General features: G+C 34.4%; 1 protein-coding gene and 1 non-coding gene across 2 annotated transcripts in view; both read right to left on the bottom strand.

Annotated features, from left to right (window-relative positions):
• Positions 1-20,095, bottom strand: part of LOC106666637 — a 252,020-nt gene that overhangs the window by 228,586 nt on the left and 3,339 nt on the right. The window lies entirely within an intron of this gene.
• Positions 2,422-2,494, bottom strand: Trnad-auc. The gene has a single exon. It is a non-coding gene; the product is annotated as a tRNA-Asp (tRNA).

Here is a 20,095-nt window from a genome sequence, read left to right as displayed (position 1 = left end):
ATAATGACCATGTATATATATATATATATATATATATATATGAATAGATAGAGAGGGATAAAAAAGAGAACCAGAAAAAGAGAGGAATAACAGAGAGAGAAAGAGAAAGAGAGAAAAAGAAAATGTATATAATATAAGGAAATTTGTCTATTTAACTCTACCATTGAACAAAAAGCGTCATATCAAAAAATACCTTAACTTAAAAAACTTTTACATCAAATTTTTATCAAACCAATTAAAAACAACATTGTTTCGACGTTTGATGATTGGTTTATGCGTTATTTTCCCATAGGATTGACATACAAATCTGGTTCATCACCAAAACGACATTCTTTTATAACAAAATTCATACTTCGGCATTTAAATATAAATATTTTTGCTTTTCATTGATAACTTTTTTAAATTATTTAACCATATTTTTGTTCTGTTGTGATAACATCATAAGGTCTCATTAATGGAACATTTATAAAAACAAACTTCGTTGCCTAAAAATATAATTACATAATTAATAAGTGGCCAACTAAACAAAGGTTTCCAAATTGAAACATTTTTACTCGAATTTTTTGTCGTTTTAATTTCCCTTTCATGCGTTTATTCGGTCCTCGTTTCCAGCCACGGCTTTCATGGCAAATCCAACTTTTTGTTTTCGTTAAAATTAAATTGATGGATGTTAGATCAAAAGGACGATGCTAATTTTTTTTTGTTTTCTCTCCGTTTTATCCAAGGGAAATTTACTAACGTGAATTTCGAAATCAAGCTTAGGCCTAGAACACTGGGCAAGTTTTTAAATTTAACTCCATGAACCATAAATCTTCTGAAGGGTAAAATGTTAAACAATCTTAATAGACAGTGTATTCGAGATATTTTTATAACTGCAACATTGTTTTAAGCACTCACAATCAATTTGTTAAAAACTGTTTAAAACGATTTGTCGAAATCGGTTTTGAGTCACTCAAGTGGACCGTTTACACGATGCAAAGTCCCCAGGAGTTTTTGATCCCAACATTATCCAGAGCCAGGGGCATGTGCACATGTAACTATCGACTTCAAGTCCATGAAACTGAAAGATGTACTGACAATCTGAACAGGAAAATACACGAGCAATGACGAACTATCATTTCATATAGTCTGGCATCAAAGTCAACATCGTTAATTCGAGATTTGTGAATCATAAAACCAGACTAAATAGGTTAGGTACCCAAAACCCAGGTTCCCTTTGGATGGACATGCTAGTATTAGTAATGGGGTTCATTAACAATAACGCAAAACTAGTAAAGTCATGGATGGTATGATTTGTTGGTACACCGAAGAATCCAAGATGCAACAACGTTAAGTGTTAGGGAGGATTTGATCCAGAAACTAAGTCTTCTAAGCCCATGATCATGTACACCGGTATCTTTCAAATCCAAGTCCATGTAACTATGTGTACCCCATGCAATCTAAACAGAGAATATAAAAACAAAAAATAACTATTCTGCGAGCCAGACAGCCATCACAGTTAAAATTCAACCAGGTAGAGAATGGTACTGAATGCCAAACCAAACTAAATAGGTTAAATAACTAAACCGAGCAAAAATATCACCGTCTACTGGTTTCCAGGACATGCTGGTCTAGAAGGGTACAAAGAAGTTTATGTCCTTAAAGTAAAGGAGCTGCCATAACGCTGAGCTTCCATAATATCATGGTGATGGAAAATAACAGAGGATCAATCATCCAATAAAAGGTAGATGTACAAAACATCACTCTCTACTTAGTCCCAAGACAAGCAGGAGCTAAATATAACGAAAAAGAGGATGCACTTGCATAAAAGGGGTTGCTTCACCCTGATAAATATTTAATCTTTTTTTAATCACGCTAAAGGAAAAAATCTCCGAATTTTAACAGGTTTCTTGGGAAAAAATCGATACTAAATTGAAGGATTGGTTTCAGCAATGCCCAACATTTTGTTTTATGCTTTGAAAAATGTTTTAGGGATTACAAAGCAATCATGGAGAAAAACAAAATAAGTACATTGAAAATAAAATTATTAGATGATGTAGGATTCTTCTGTTTACTATAAGTTTAGAAAAGAGAAACTAGAAGCTTACAGATTCGTAAAACCGGACGGCCAGAAGCGTGTTGGCTTCTCGCCATCTTCAGAATTCGCCAAAATTTTGATCATAAACCAACCAAGCCAAGAATTACCTGGAACAAAAAAAATAAAACAGTTAAAAAATAGATATACTGCCAGATATAACAAAATATTACTATTAGTACAATTAATTTTTATAAGAATATTTATTTAACATGCAAAAAGAAAGCAAATGTTTTATGTAGTATTTTATTTAGATTTTTCACATCGAATTCACTAATTTCGTGGTCCGCTTGACCAATTAATCTATTATAATTAATTAAGGTTTTTAGTTGAGATAAAAAAGTCAATGACACGAGCGGGATTCGAACCCACGATCTTCGGCTTGATAGGCCGCTGCTCTACCACCTGAGCTATCGTGACTTCAATCCACTCGGACACTAACTTACCATCTCAACCCAACCTTTTTGAATTTTCCCTCCTTTTTGCCATTTTTCAAATGTCGTGTAATCTATTTGATTCTCGGCGACAACTGAAATGACCACGGAGACCTTTAGTGAACATATACTTCATTTTAACTTATTCAATTCGTAATTGGTCAAGCGGACCACGAAAACTAGTGAATTGAATAAGTTAAATGAAGTATATCTTCACTAAAGCTCAAACTAAAAATGAGGGAAAATTGTTCAAATGTCGTGTAATCGGATTGGATTCTCGACGACAAAAGAAATGGCCACGGAGAGCTTTAGTAAAGTATACTTCATATTCAATCATTAAATTCACTAATTTCGTGGTCCGCTTGACCAATTAATATATTATAATTAATTAAGGTTTTTAGTTGAGATAAAAAAGAGTTGTTGGGATAAATCCCGCTCGTGCCATTGACTTTTTTACCTTAACTAAAAACCTTAATTAATTATAATTTTTCACATCACTGATTATCAATGAAGGCTTTTTTCCAACTCTTTATTACGGCAATATAACATCCAAAAGAAGAAAATTACAAATTTTATGTATGCACACAAGCCAAAAAAAAATGATAATGTAATAATAGAAAATAACCCACAATTCTTTTGTCCATGAGTTTTAAATTAAAGCAATTCACAGTTTAATTACAAAACACCAACTTCCCACCTCAAACCAAATTCGAAAGGTGGGGTTGAGTTGGGAAGTTGGTGTTCGAGAGGATCGAGGTCACGATAGCTCAAGTGGTAGAGCAGCAGCTTATCTAGCCGAAGATCGTGGGTTCGAATCCCGATCGTGACACTGACTTTTTTATCTCAAACAATACCTTACATACAGATTAATCAATTGAAAAAAGTTATTCCGCCAATCGGACCACGAACTCTAATTGACTTTTGTCAGATGTGATTAATTTTCCTTAAATCCTTTTTTTTAGAAATGGTGTTTTGTCATTAAAATGTGAATTGCTTAATACCTTAGATAAAGATTAATTAATTGAACTAACAAAAATATTAGTCAAAGATTTAATTGAGGGTTAAAAATTTGCAATCCCTAAAGGTGATAAAGAGGTCATGATAAAAGGATCAATAGCCGCCCATGTGGACGGACCATGGATATTTAATAAGGAGAACAATAGGAACAGAATACAGATATCTAAAAAAAGAAAAAACTAGAAGACTATGCTCTAATATTAACAATATGATTTTTTTTTAAATCTGAACTAAAGGCTTCATTGATAATGGAGTTCCACCCGAAAGTTCACCGAATCTCGGAAAAGATTCAACGTTGTAATTTTTATGAGTAAATTGTGTCAAATTCAGAAAGAGAAATATTAGGTTAACACTAAACTGAGGGACTAATGAAATTCTCATCGTTTTCTATTTGCCCTCAACTTTTGCCTAAAAACTCCATTTATTTATTTTCCTCTCTGCAAATTAACACGTTCAAGAAATTGAAAAATGGGCATTTCTAATAAATACATTTCTTACAAATTTAAAGAACAGGAGAATAATAACGCAATCGCGTTGTTATCTTTATCTCACACCGGATGAGATCTGTTATTGCCCAAACTTCATTCTTTTCGAATGATAAATGTATAATTTGAATAAATCCCCCGAAAAGTTGAATCTTTTCCTCGTTCTTTTTCATTTTAAATAACCCCGTTGTTTGCTGACAATTTGCATTGCTGGTCCCTTCTCGAAAGCCGGAGAATTGATAACACTGTGTCATTGATAGCTACTTCCCTCGAATAGCGGCTGTTTAGCGTCGAATGGATTCCCATACAACTGAATGGATCGATCTGTGTTTACTTATGTATGCCTATTTCCAGCCTAACCTCAATAATTATCAGACCCGGATGACATTTCCAACCCTTCAATCGTAGGCTTTTTTTCTTAACTTCTTCTTAAGTGACAACATAATTATGCCGATTGTACCCTGATCGAGTAGTAAAATTCAAACAATAACAAGAATAAGAAGGATATAAACTTTATTCTGGGGCTGAAAGCCCCCTTGAATAACAAAACTACATAATAGCCGTATACGAATCAACATAATTACAAAAATTGCCATTTTATTTGTCGTCGAGAATCAAATAGATTACACGACATTTGAAAAATGGCAAAAAGGAGGGAAAATTCAAAAGGTGGGGTTGAGATGGGAAGTTAGTGACCGAGTGGATCGTGGTCACGATAGCTCAAGTGGTAGAGCAGCGGCGTATCTAGCCGAAGGTCGCTGACTTTTTTATCTCAACTAAAAACCTTAATTAATTGAAAGATATTAATTGGTCAAGCGGACCACGAAAACTAGTGAATTTAATGATAATATTTTGAATAGAATAATTTCGATTTCAGTACTTTTTTTATAAATCTGGGCTTTGATCTAAATTTAGTTAATTATTTACGTTGTTACTATTAACTGACCCTTCTAAACTAAGATCTACTCTTTATTCTAAGTTTATTAAATTTCTCTACCGCTTGAGCTATCGTGACCTCGATCCACTCGGACACTAACTTCCCATCTCAACCCCACATTTTGAATTTTCCCTCCTTTTTGCCATTTTTCAATAGGTGGGGGTTGAGATGGGAAGTTAGTGTCCGAGTGGATCGAGGTCACCATAGCTCAAGTGGTAGAGCAACGGCGTATCAAGTCGAACATCGTGGCTCCAAACCCCGCTCGTGACACTGACTTTTTTTTATCTCAACCAATACCTTACTTAAGGAATAACTAATTGAAAAGAATTTATTTGATCAATCTGACCACGAAACATAATGGATTTAATAATTACAAAAGATCAATTACAATTACAAAGTTTCAAAACACAGTTACAAAATATATACATTTTAAACATATACTAAAAATGTAGTGTATAATTAAAAGCATTAATAATGCATATATTAAAAGATGGTTAATGCAGATGTTATCATAATAATTTATCAATTACGGCAACGGGAGCTAAGCTGAAATGACAAGAGGTAATCAAATATACATAAAGGTAGAAAGGGAAGTGGAGTGGCGGTTAGAGTGAGGAAGGGAATTCCAGAGGCAGGATTGACGGAAGAGGAAGCAGTAGTCTGTATTTTGAAGGATACAGATGAGAAGAACTATGAGTATGATGATATGTACCGAAGATCAAAAACGTTGGTAAGATTAGAGGTATTCACGCTGTTAACCCTGTTAAATCAGGTCGTGTTAGATTGAGAAAAATAATGACGTAGACTTGTATGAATCGCCTTTTAACATTGCTCGATCTAACAGGCCAGGGCCAATGTTAGATGTTAGGTCGAAGCGCGTTGATACTATTGATTTTTTAAATTTATTTTATTGAGTTGATTACATTTAGGACGGTCAATAAACATAACAGCGGTATTCACAATCTTTGTGTTAACCCTGTTAACTCTGTTAGGTCCTGTTAGTTCGAAAAAAATGACGTAGCCATCAAAGAATCGGCTAGTTAACATCCCTCGATCTAACAGGCCAGGGCCAATGTTAGATGTTAGGTCGAAAATGTAGTCGCTTTGCTCTCCGTTAGGGCGTAGGTAACCAACATGGCAGCCATGAATTTAACAGCTGTTTTTTTGTTTACACTTATTTTTATTCTTAAATACACATTAATTAAATCAGACCAATACATTTCTTTTGTTAATTTCTGACTTGTCATTATACTTTTATTCATAATAGATACATCCGCTATCCTATAAAGTTGTAGGCTGTTAGACGTTAGGATACAGGTTAGGTATGTCGGCATGGATTGAAGCATGTCATCTGTTAGTACTTTTCCAGTGCACAGATAGCATTTTCATTGAAATAGTGGATTGATTTTCCTTTTTATTAACTTCTGGCATCTTTCAATTTAACAAAAAAGAAAACCAAAACAAACAACAAACCTTCACGAACTGTTATAGCTTTATTTTTGGTTCTACCAAACGCCACGAGCAGCATTGCTGAAAATTAACATTTAACATGCTAAGAAAAGACGGGAGCGTTCCCGATCTTACTGGACATTTCTCTTTTCGAGTTAGCACGAGTTAACATTTTACAAACATCGTGAATGAGGATGAGCCAAGGAATATGTGGTGGGAAGTGTATAACCACTTCAACCCAAGTACATATCAGTCACACGGGACCTCCTTGGTTCACCGAAAATAAAGCCTACCAAACAATTCATTAAGCACTGAAGTCATCCAGCTCGCTAGTGAGTACCTCGTACACCGTACCTCCTTAGCCAAAGTATAGGAGTTTACGTGTACTAATAGGAAGAAGGTAGCTGGCACGACTGATGGAGGTTGGTAAAGCAGCGGGGGAGATCTGGGAAATATGAGGTTTCCAAGATAAGTACTGGTCGAATACAATCCCAAGGTTCTTTACAGTGGGACAGAAATAAATAGGGTAATTATTAATGGTAAAAGGAGGGATAAAAGGTAAGGTTTGGAGCTCAGCACGAGATCCAAATACAATGGCCTGTGACTTTTCTACATTATGGTTAAGCCCATTTTTTGTGGCCCAGGAGCTAAATGAATCTAAATTTTTCTGAATTTTTACAATTGCAGTTTGTAAGTCAGGAGGTGAAAAAGAAAGGTAAAGTTGGGAGTCGTCTGCAAAAGAATGGTGGGACCAATATTTTATGGAATCAGGAAAGACGTTAAGGTAACAGCCAAAAAAAAAGAGAAAAAAAACAGTACCCTTGAACGAATCCAGATGGGTTGGGGAGAAGATGGGGCTCAATTGGTATGTATACTACTTGGAAACGATCTGAATTTATGTTTGAAATAAATTGAGGACACTGCGGGAGGAGGGTACGTTTCGAGTTTCAACGATCTACTGTACTACTGCTTTAAAGAAGTCCAGGAGAACAAGAATTGTAATTTTACGTTGGTCAATAGCATTCTGTTCGAGATTAGGCCAGCGGATTGTGTGGAAAAAAACAGGAGAAAACCACATTGGAGGGGGACAAAGAGATTTGTGGTTTCTAAATAAGAAGAAATTTGTAAATGAACTATTTTTCAATGGGTTTAGCTAGGTTAGAATGGATAGATATTAGACGGAAATAATTAGAGGAGATGGATTAGGAATTGTATCTAGGTGTTTTACAAAAGCCTACTTGCAATTGATTTTGGAAAAATGGTGTTTTGTAAGGAAAAACTTTAGGTCTTTAGAAGGACAGGAAAGATAAATGATAGATACTTTAATGAGTTTTATGGGTATCCCATCACTCCCAACTGCCTCGTGCGAATGGAAGATACTAGTGAAATATCTAAAAAGAAGATACCATTAGGATCAATAAAAGATATTTCGATTTTTTGGGTATTTTTGCGTTTTTCATGAAAAATACGTAAAAAAACGTGTCTACGAGCCTTTTACATCCAAAAAAAGACAATAAAATTTTTTTCGTTTTTTTTTTTTTTGGTGTTGTTCATAAAAATACGTAAAAACCTGCCTACGAGCCTTTTACATCCATAAAATGTTTTCGGTTTTTTGGGGGTTTTTCATGAAAAATACGTAAAAAACTTGTCGATGAGCCTTTTCAACCAAAAAAGACTAACTTTTTTTCGATTTTTTTTCGTTTTTCTTGAAAAATACGTATAAAAAAAGTAACTACGAGCCTTTTACATCCAAAAAAGAATAAACATTTTTTAAATTGTTTTTTTTTTTTAATGTAAAATAGGCAAAAAACGTGCCTACGAGCCTTTTACATCCAAAAAAGACAATACAATTTTTTTTAAAATGAAAAATACGCAAAAAACCTGCCCACGAGCCTTTTACATCCAAAAAAGACAATAAAAAAATTTCGATTTTTTTGGGGAGTTTTTGCCTTTTTCATGAAAAATACGTACAAAAAACGTGCCTACGAGCCTTTTACATCCAAAAAAGGACACTTTTATTGTGGTTTTTCTTGAAAAATAGGTAAAAAACGTGCCTACGAGCCTTTTACATTAAAAAAAGACAATAAAAATTTTTTCAATTTTTGGGATTTTTTAATCAAAAATACGCAAAAAACGTGCCTATGCCTTTTACATCCAAAAAAGACAATACAATTTTTTTCCATTTTTTTGGTGGTTGTTGCGTTTTTAATGAAAAATGCGTAAAAAACGTGCCTACGAGCCTTTTACATCAAAAAAAGACAATAAACGTTTTTTTTCGATTTTTTGGGAGTTTTTCATGAAAAATATGTAAAAAGCGTGCCTACGAGCCTTTTACCTCCAAAAAAGACAATACAAAAATTTTCGATTTTTTGGGAAGATTTTTGCCTTTTTCATGAAAAATACGTACAAAAAACGTGCCTACGAGCCTTTTACATAAAAAAAGACAATAAATTTTTTTTCGGTATTTTGGGTTTTTTCATGATAAATATGTAAAAAACGAGCCTACGAGCCTTTTACAACCAAAAAAGACAATAAATTTTTTTTCGATTTTTTGGTGGTTTTTGCGTTTTTCATGAAAAATATGTAAAAAAAACGTGCCTACGAGCCTTTTACATCCAAAAACACATCGTAATATTTTTTCGATTTTTGGGAGTTTTTTGCGTTTTTCATGAAAAATACGTAAAAAACGCCTATGACCCTTTTACATCAAAAAACATCGAAATATTTTTCGATTTTTTGGAGTTTTTTTCCGTTTTTCATGAAAAATACGTAAAAAACGTGCCTAAGATCTTTTTATACCCAAAAAAGTCATCAAAATTTTTTCGATTTATTGGGTTTTTTTTGCAGGGCAGCTAGGAAAGGAAATAGGATTGGGGAGACCGGAAGATTGTGAAATTGACACTGAGTTAAATTCATCAGGGGATGCAGAGAAACACTTAACGTAGTGCGTTCCTCTTGGACTTGGTATCCAGGCAGATCAAGGCCTCATACAAGCTGATATAAATTGATATAAAGCCGGATTATAAGTTTTTCTAAATTCGTAAACATAAATAAAATTATGTTTCCTACTGTCGAAGATATTTCCTTTATCTATTATCGTGTAATGGATGCGTCACTGAATATAAACACTAATTGTGATAATTGCAAATTCATTAAGTGATTTAACGGATAATAATATAATTCATAGTAAAGTTCGATACTGTATTTCTATAATTCAACTTTAATTGGATATCGTCGTCTAGTATTATAGGGTTAATCTAATTACTCCGTGCACAGACCTATAATCCTTATCATCGATATTGCTGGTGTAATTCAAAACATTGATTGAAGATTTACAAATTGTAATACGTACAAAATTAACGAGTAGAAATTTAATGGATATTTGTCACATGGCCGAGAACTATGATCACACATGAGCAACTTGTTATAAATTTTGGAACTTTCTTAATTTTTATATATTATATATACAGGATATTCGTCTACTCATGGAACAAACTTTGCCAGTAGATTCCACATTCAAAATGGAGCCAAAACGTTCCAATTAACTAATCTCAAAAGTTTTGGAGTTATTCCCCTTTTTCTGATCTCTTAAGATTTCAAATAAGCAATGATAACACCAAAACTAAAAAGTTTTAGCAAAACCCGTTGATATCACTGAAAAGTATGCTCAATTGCCATTAAGCTGGAATCAATACGTTGGTGAAATAAGCGATTAAGTCAGAACTTTGAAAAAAAATTGAAAAATAAAAAATTTTGCTATGGTGATTTCCAAACCTAAAAACTAGAAATTTCTGAAAACCTATTCCATTTAATATCCTTTTTAATGGTGTAATTGTTTTTTTACTTACTTTTTTAAAAGATGAAGAAATTAATGAGGGAAAGGAAAAAACCGTGGTTGACGGATTGGTAATGTGGAAAGATTAATAATATAAAGGATAAATTCATTCAAAATTTCCGTAATTTTTAAAATAAATTTTTTTACATCTTTCCACCTTACCAATCCGTCAAGCACGGTTTTATTCCTATCCTTCATCCAATTTCTTCATCTGGAAAAAACTAATTAAAAAAGGAATTATACCACTAAAAAGGATATTAAATGGAGTACGTTTTCTGAAATTTGCTGGTCTCTAGGTATGGAAATAGTAATTTAGAATCACTATAGTAAGTTTTTCAACTTTGAAAAAAAATTTTTTTTTCAAAGTTCTGCCTACTTAATCGCTTAATTAATGAATTTTTGTATTACTTTTTTCAAAAGATGAAGAAATTGAAGAGGGAAGGAAAAAAACCGTGATTGACGGATTGGTAAGGTGGAAAGATTAATAATAATACAAATAAATTATTTCAAAATTTCCTTAAATTTTTTATTTTTTTAATGTTTCCATCTTACCAATCCGTCAAATACGGTGTTCTCTTTTCCTCCATCAATTTCTTCATATTTGAAGAAAGTAATTAAAAAAGCAATTACACCACTATAAATGTATAAAATGGAGTACGTTTTCTGAAATTTGCTGGACTCTAGGTATGGAAATAGTAATTTAGAATCTCCATAGTATGTTTTTCAACTTGGAAAAACAATTTTTTTTTTTCAAAGTTCAGGCTAATTAAACGCTTATTTCACCAACGATCAACAGTTTAGTATGGATCACATCCTGTTGAAAATTTAGCTTAGTTTTCAATGGTATCAATGGATTTGTGAAAAACCTTTTGGATTTGAAAAAAAAAGTTTTGGAGTTACCATTGCTTATTTGAAGCAAGGTCGTAAAATCATAAAAAAATTAGAAATAGGCGAATAACTCCAAAACTGTTGAGATTCGGTCCATAGTTAATTAAGACTTTTTGGTTCCATTTTGAATCTACTAGCAAAGTTTGTAACGCAAGTAGCCGAACACCATGTCTTAACCAGCACATCAGCCATATGGAACACATCTGGGATGCTTCTACATAAAGCATCATTATATGCACTAATAATTTTCTAAATTTCATTTTTTTTTTTTTTGGGGGGGTCAAGCTGTTACTCGAAGAACAATGACGCTTTTTTGTAGAATCCTAGGTATGTTCAGTATGGTTGATGTGCTGGTTCTGTAAGAAAAGATTGGTCGTCTCTGTCAACTAAATGAAGGCGTTCAATGGTAGATTTTGAGACTGAAATATCGAATTCCCAGTTATTACGATGGATAAAAGTTAGAACACGTATGTCAGACCTAAACAGTGAGGATAGCAAACAAAAATACCCTGAATTCATGAAAAAAACCTAAATTTTGCCAATGACTGGAGTAGTTAGGCCATTTGCCAGTAATACAAATACAAGCGCCTTAACAAGTCTCCTGTACCACCATATACTATTAAATTACAAACCTGGGTTCAAATCCCAGCACATTCCATGGAATTTTCTGTTATGGCTCACGACACACAACAGGAAACTGAAGTTGAAGTCATTACATTATAACAATTTTCTGGAGTGCGCGGAGTGATAACCAGCACCAAAGATGGCGAAAAGCCGAAATGCGTCTGGCAGACGAAAATGATCAGAAACAAGATTTTCAGAAGAAAACTCACAATCCGACAATCACTTACGTAGTTAAAAGATTTGCCACCAATACAAACCAAACCAATGTTGTATATTCGGTACTCCCAACTACATATTTTTAAAGTGTGAATATTCCTTGAGATGTCTTGAGGCGTTTTGGTTTCTCGCCTTGTTCAGTGCTTTGGAGACCAAAATGTCGAAGATTCTGTACTGATGATAGAAAAACGCCAAAATGCGTTTGACAGAGCTAAACAGCGATGATAGGTGGACCTCTCGGCGTTTTACGAGATCCCAAAATTTTGTGCACTGGCTTACATATTACCTTTCAGGACTTGAATATTGCATGTTTATGAGTATCAATCTCAGCATGCATAGGTTAGACATTTTCTGTTGTTTCTTCTTCTTTCTTACAATATCTGCTGATGCTAGTCTATTGTCGCCAGTTTGCAGTGTCCAGTTAGCTGCTATTATTTCAGTCCTATATGTCCCAGGTTTAGTAGTTTTGCCATCAGTTTCTGTCGTTTGTTGAACTATATCACGCCTCTCTCCTGAAATATTGTACAGTCCCATTGAATTAACTTATTCTTAACCCGTTATATGGCTATTCTACATTTTTGGCAATTTGGTATGCTACAAAATGATTCAGGGACGATAGGTAAACATAGTAACATAGTAATAACACTATTGGCATTTAGATTTCTCCCTTCAAAATGTAATGTTAATGTGTGAATTATTTACATGTTTCAATTAATTATGGTTTTTGTTGAGATAAAAAAGTCAGTGTGACGAGCGGGATTCGTACCCTCGACCTTCGCCGCTGCTCTACCACTTGAGCTATCGTGACCTCGATCCACTCGGACACTAACTTCTTATCTCAGCCCCACCTTTTGAATCTTCCCTCCTTTTTTGCCATTTTTCATCTCAACTAAAAACCTTAATTAATTGAAAGATATTAATTGGTCAGGCGGACCACAAAAACTAGTGAACTATTTACATGTTTTTCTTATAGAACCACTTTTCATTTTTTGCCATTTTAAACTGTAATTTATTGTCTAGTCTTTTCATGTCTCTAGTATCAATTGGCGTGGTTGGTTTTTAAAATAATGAAAACTCACCACTACAGATGACGATAAACTGAAACGTGTCTGTCAGACCAAACTGAACGGAAACGACCTACCCATTTCACAGACCCCAAATTCCAAGAAGAAACGAACAATTTAATTTTTAAATGGATTAGTTACTATTAATTGAAATTATACCAACAATTTTCCCATACCATGAACTATATGTAATTAATTTGTAACTTTTTTTTTGAGAAGTACCCGCCATTTTGGTCTCCACATCTTGGCGTTTTGGCCTGTCATACGTAACGAGAACAAACCAACCTTGAGGATGGCAATATGTCAAAACAGCGACGGCTGTCAGACTAAAATGATTATAAATCCAATCGACAAATCACACCACAGATAACTTGAGAAAATTTTAATTTTCCAGCAATAAAATTGATTAAATTGTGGTCTTGGCGTGTGTCGGCCATTGTGGCCTTTTCCTAAACTTTGGTCTGTTTTTGGCTCCTCGCCATCTTCACTGCTTGGGTTCTTGTTTATTGACGTCACTTAATTTTTCTAGTTGGATACACGTTGTACCCTAGCGTGGTTGGTTTCATGATCAAAATGACGAAGATGGAAGATGGCGAGAAGCTTAACATGTCTCGGCCTAAAATGGCGAAAATGTCCAAACTAAATGTTCCCTTTCTCATAAAAATTCCCATCTTTTGGGTCCAGGAAGTTTTGTAGAGTGGTTTGAATACTTTAAAAGCTGTCATGGTCTTGGTCATTTAAAATATTTTGTAATGACCGAAATAAAAAGTTGTCGCAAGGTGAAATGTCCGGTGAGTATGGCGGGTGTGATAAAATTTTCCAATTCAGATTAGTTAATAATCGAGGAGTGAAAACTACACCTTAATAGAAATGATGATTGATGGAGTGAGTGCGGTGTTCAATCCTTTTTTAAAAATAGTTCCTACACATAGTAAGATGTTTTGCAACAATCCGGATTTCGAGCACTTAGCTCATCATCAGGTTGAAGGATTTCTCCAACCACGTCTCTCGACATTACAAAAGTGAAGCCGCCGATAACCTCGCCAACGCGACGTTCCAATGAGAAGCTGGTTTTTTGATCGCGGGAAATTTTACACTTAAAATTGTACATAATAAGCAACCTAATAGTAATAGACCATTACCATTGTTGTAGAAATCTTTCAACTGATGATGAGCTAAGGGCTCGAAATCCGGGTCGTTGCAAAACAACTTACTTTGAGTAGGAACTATATTTTTAAAAAGGATTAGACTACACATTTTCTCTTTGTTATTGTACGCCATTTTTGCTTTATTTGAAGGGCTAAACGGGTTAGTTATTTTCAGTAAAGTTCACTATTAACCCCTTATGGTAAATAATCAAGGGGCCGGACTTGGCCCACCATGGGCACAGCATATTTTTTTCCTGCATTTGTTGCTTTGGAACAACTGGGGGGCCGAGGACGGGCTTGGTAAAAAGCTTTTTTGTGGACGGGTTTTTCTACGTGACCAATTTTTCATAAACTGTTACCAATCTATGAAGAAATGGGTCGTAAGAGTGACGACAGAAGAGTTAAGTAGCAAATTGAGTTGCGATTTGCCAAATTCCTTTCGCTGAATTTGTGTAGGGTCCATGTAGCATACTTTTGAACAAACCCAAGTTTGTGGGTACGATTTCCAATGGTGTTTCCTACAGCCGCCGGAGTTCCCCAGGGTTCTATACTGGGGCCAACGCTTTTCCTTCAATTTATAAATCCCCTTCCTAAGTTAAAAAATTTCCAATTGCACTTTATGCTCATAGCTTAGCTTTATATAGTTCGGCCTGGAGGCCTGAAACAATTGTGAGGAAATTAACTAAGGCACCAAACAGGACGCCCTGTTTCTGTAACCGCTGGAAGCACAAAATAAATGCTCGTAAAACTGAGGCGATGAGATTGCAAAGAATCGAATGAAAAGAAATGGTTTTATGTAAATCTAGGATGTGTTCAGTCTTTTAAAATAAATCAATTCGAGGATTTTGTACATTACTGGGAGAAAGCTGATAGGATTTGTGACTGGGAGGTTTCTGGGGCTTAGATGTATGGGAATGATTCACTTTCATAATCGAAAAATGTGAGACGTTTGTAGGATTGAATTGTTAAAACAATAAAAAATTGGGTTATGTGTAAGACAGAGTCAAATAATGAAGAAGAATTGCGGTATGGCAAGGTCGGAAACGGAATGGAATTTTCTTATTTTGGGGTAAATCTAGGATGGATATGAGGGCTTATTATTAAGAAAATGTCTGCAATAGCTCTCGTTCAATTGCAACAATCATCCCTCATTATCTTCGTTGGTTCATTCTCGGTGAGATCGGACGTTTTTCAATATTTCATCAACTTCTGTGGATGTTCTTTTTCGTGTTTGTATTGCGAAAGGTCGAAGTAAAAATTAAGCCTAAATTGCTCTATGCTTCATACACTGATCAAAAAATCCGACTAGCTCATTGCAAGAAAAAAAAGCCAAATTTGAAAATACGTATTTTCTCAGCCTTTCAAGTCACAGGCCTGCGCTAGGTCTCATTTTTTTAAGTAAATTTAAGGCTGAATAAGGTGGGTTTTTAAATGGTTTCCTTGCTTCAATCATTCAACAACAAATTCAAAAATTCGGGAACATGTAAATTTTTGTACTTTTTACGAAAACTTCAATTTGAGATGTGGTGCCAGGAAATCGTCCTTGTGGCCTTTTGATGTCAGAAGGGAATTTTTTACGTTTTGACTAACTAAAAAAAAAGTTCATTGTAATGATTAAAAGTATAAAATGTATAATTTTAGGAAGTTGCTGTAAATAAATATGTCGTCGTCAACCTCAGAACGACGTCCACTACCCGCATGATCTTCACAAACGAAATTTTTCCTTCTGTAATCGAACAAAGCACCGTTGGACTTTACATAAATGTACAGCATAAGTACCAAACACTGCACACAATTTTTCAGTTTACCGGTTGCGTTGTACCCTTTTTGGAATTCATAAAACAAAAAAATGCCTTGAATGCGTTTCATCCAAAGACATGATTACCTATTAATGTGTGGTGATTAGGGACCGTTAATCGATATTTATTTAGAAATCGGGAGATGCGGTCTGGTGTGATGTAGGTTTCAGAAAAACTTTTTCTGCACGCCAACGTTTCGATCTTTATTGAGATCATCTTCAGGGCCTGGGATTTACAAACATTGTTTACATATAACAATTACATTTTGGATGTGGAAAAGTGATCAATAAAGATCGAAACGTTGGCACGATAAAGAAAATGTTTTTCTGAAACCTACATCACACCAGACCGCCTCTCACGATTTCTAAATAAATTATCTATTAAATTCACTAGTTTTCGTGGTCCGCTTGACCAATTAATATCTTTCAATTAATTAAGATTTTTTGTTGAGATAAAAAGTTAGTGTCAAGAGCGAGATTCGAACCCACGACCTTCGGCTAGATACGCCGCTACTCTACCACCTGAGCTATCGTGACCTCGATCCACTCGGACACTAACTTCCCATCTCAACCCCACCTTTTTGAATTTTCCCTCCTTTTTGCCATTTTTCAAATGTTCTGTAATCTATTTGATTCTCGGCGACAACTGAAATGGCCACGGAGAGCTTTAGTGAAAATATACTTCATTTTAACTTATTCAATTCACTAGTTTTCATAATTAGTCAAACGGACCACGAAAACTAGTGAATTGAATAAGTTAAAATGAAAGTATATCTTCACTAAAGCTCAAACTAAAAAGGAGGGAAAATTCAAAAGGTGGGGTTGAGATGGGAAGTTAGTGTCCGAGTGGATTGAAGTCACGATAGCTCAAGTGGTAGAGCACCTGCGTATCTAGCCGAAGATCGTGGGTTCGAATCCCGCTCGTGACATTAACTTATTTATCTCAACTAAAAACATTAATTAATTTAAAGTTTACATATTAAATTATTAGATACAACTAAAGAAATTTAAAACAGGAACTGAGGAAAAATAAATCCTTTCATTTTTGGATTAAATAAGCTTATTTGTAAAAGAAATATAAAGAAAAAATGTAAATATTGAGCTAATTAATCCTATAATTGAAAAACGACGTTATTTTCTTGCTAAGTCAATATTTTTGGTCTTTCAGTACCTAAAAAAAGTTCGTCTTAAATCATGATAAAAAAATAGTTTATTAATTCCTTTCACTTTTGCCGGCTTCGTTTCCTGAATGAAATAAGCTATAAAATGTTTTTCGTGAAACTTGTTGAACTGTGTAAACCGGCTTTGGAACGGACCCAAGTCCTCTTTTCTTGATCCTGCTCGTCCTGTCGTAATGCCCGGCGCGGTTGTCCCTCGTCCAAGCACCTTCGGAAAGGGTTGCTGGTATTCCTTTTGTACAAACTGACCGTTTAAGCCGGCTTAAAAGCACGAGAAACCGGACGATTGATAAAGTTTATCTCCCATCCGCCCGCCGCCGTAGATTCCAGCTGCCGGCTTCTCCACAACTGTCTATTTTTCAACTCTTTCGATAAAAACTAGTTTTACAATTCACTTTCTCAAATTGAATTCAAAGTTTTATATTTATCTCTCAATTATTTTGTAATTAATTTTTCCGACTTGTTTGATTTGTCAATTTGTTTAAAATTTAACCTGACATTATTTTACCTATAAGTAACTAGTAGTTTAATTTAGGTAAATCATAGAATCCGTGGTTAAAAAAACATTAAAATTACTTTCTGCTTCTTTTTGTGGTTTTTCTTACTTTGTTCTTTTATTATCTTTAAATACAAGGTTGGGAGTGAAAATATTAAACTAAAAAAAAATCAAAATTGGTCTTGAGAATTTTTTTTATTAATTCCTGCTACATGGAATATGATTTAAGCTACTACCAGACTTGAAGAAAGACCAATTTCACGGGTCAAAATGCATTGAAAATCAAAAACAAATAAAATGTATCGTACACACAAGAAAAGTGACAAAACTCAACAAAAGAAAATTTTACAGGAGGGTCAGATGGAAGTTTACTTTTTTTTAATTTATGTACTAAGTACACGCCATTACTGTAGTTGGCAATAAAAACTGTCATGATCCATCAATATTGTATTACGTTTCTCCAAGGCGAAAGCGAAAACACAAAACTTTAAAAATCCACCTGTACTAACCCTCAAAACCTACCCATTTTTAAATTGTGACACTTTTCTTGAATATGTTGGCTCTCACTAATTTAAGTAGTTTGCTCCGACGATAATGGTGGTCTATGACAAACGAATATACAAACTTAACAAACGAGCATAAATATCCATGTAGTAAGTTTTACTAAGGATATTTTTGACGCAATTGTATTTTTAAAAAAAAAACATAAAAAGGTAAGTATTAAAAATCGTTGAAACTATGAAAGAATATAAGTTAAAAAACAACAATGTTAAAAAAGTATAAAAAACAATATTATAAGTAAGAATGTAATTAAAATAAAAGAAGAAGAAAACAAGAAGTTAGAGTCCGAGTGGATCGAAGTCAAGATAGCTCAAGTGTTAGAGCAGCGGCGTATCTAGCCGAAGGTCGTGGGTTCGAATCCCGTTCGTGACACTGACTTTTTTATCTTAACTAAAAACCTTAATTAATTGAAAGATATTAAATGGTCAAGCGGACCACGAAAACTAGTGAATTTAATAAGTTAAAATGAGTATACTTTACTAAAGCTCCCCGTGACTATTTCATTCGTCGCCGAGAATCAAATAGGTGACACGACATTTGAAAAATGGCAAAAAGGAGGGAAAATTCAAAAGGTGGGGTTGAGATGGAAAGTTAGTGTCCGAGTGGATCGAGGTCACTATAGCTCAAGTGGTAGAGCAGCGGCTTATCTAGCCGACAATCTTGGGTTCGAATCCCGCTCGTGACACTGACTTTTTTATCTCAACTAAAAACCTTAATTAATTGAAATATATTAATTGGTCAAGCGGCCCACGAAAACTAGTGAATAAAATAAAAGATATGAAACTAAAATAATTCACAAACACTCTAGATCAAGGTATGGCCTTGAATAAAAAAGGAGATTCAGCTGTTACTGCCAAGCTGTCGACTAGTTCAAGGCCAATATCAGTGCCTGTGTTAATTTCACATTTGGAAAAACATATTTGTTCAATTGATTTAAGAATTGTTTTTCATAATGTGAAAATGTGACCCCGGTACAGCATAAAATCTATATCTATATATAACGTTCTAAGCAAGAAAAAACTGCCATAACTCGAAATGTGCCACTTTTCCTGATAAATACTCACACCTATGCTTTAAAGCTCGACACAGAACTAATATAGGCCACTTTTCGTGACTTCATTGCCATTATTGATGTAAGTTTCCTCTTGTTGGTTGTAACAAATTTGTTGTTTCCCCACGTGATGTAAAAGTCATTTTTACAGATATTTCATACACCGATGCTTTAAAGCTCCACTCAGAACTAAGATATGCTACTTTTCGTGAATGGTGACAGTACGTTCCGGCCAATTCAAAAGTGACACATAGTGATGCTTGGTAGCTAAGGGTCCACCTACAGTTGTGTCATTTTTCTGTAGCATCGCACCCCCGTATTCTTCAAAAAACTAAATAATCCAGTTTTTATAACTTTTTTGTTCTGTGCCACTTTTCTTGTCGTTGCGTTATGTTCGTACCTTTTCAGCTAGAAGTCAAAAACTACACAAATACCCAAGTAAAACATCTCCTGGATATGACCTAATCACCTCCATTATACTACAAAATTTTACTCAGAAGTACCACTATCTGGCCTCTCATATAAAAGTATTTCGTAGTCATTCTCATTAAAAATTATCACAAAACTCCCAGCATATCCTTCTAGAGCCATCAGCCTTCATCTTGTGATGTACAAAATCACATCAAAGAAAGGCTCATTTCAGGTTAATACCCATCGTAAATTCGCATAAATCGTTCTTTCTACCCAAATCGACTTTTCTCTTCATCATTCCTCAATTCAGCAAGGTTTCCACATCAGTTTTTCAAGAGGACAAAGAGTATTGCTTGGATGCGAATGTGACCCAAGGTTCAGGTTCTGGCACCTAGACTACAAACTTAAACGCTTCCTACTGATTATGAC

The sequence above is a fragment of the Cimex lectularius genome, unplaced genomic scaffold, assembly GCF_000648675.2.
Source record: "Cimex lectularius strain Harlan isolate CLEC.00 unplaced genomic scaffold, Clec_2.1 scaffold164, whole genome shotgun sequence".
NCBI lineage: Eukaryota > Metazoa > Arthropoda > Insecta > Hemiptera > Cimicidae > Cimex > Cimex lectularius.
Note: the sequence above shows the minus strand (reverse complement) of the source record. Positions and strands in the feature narration are given on the sequence as shown.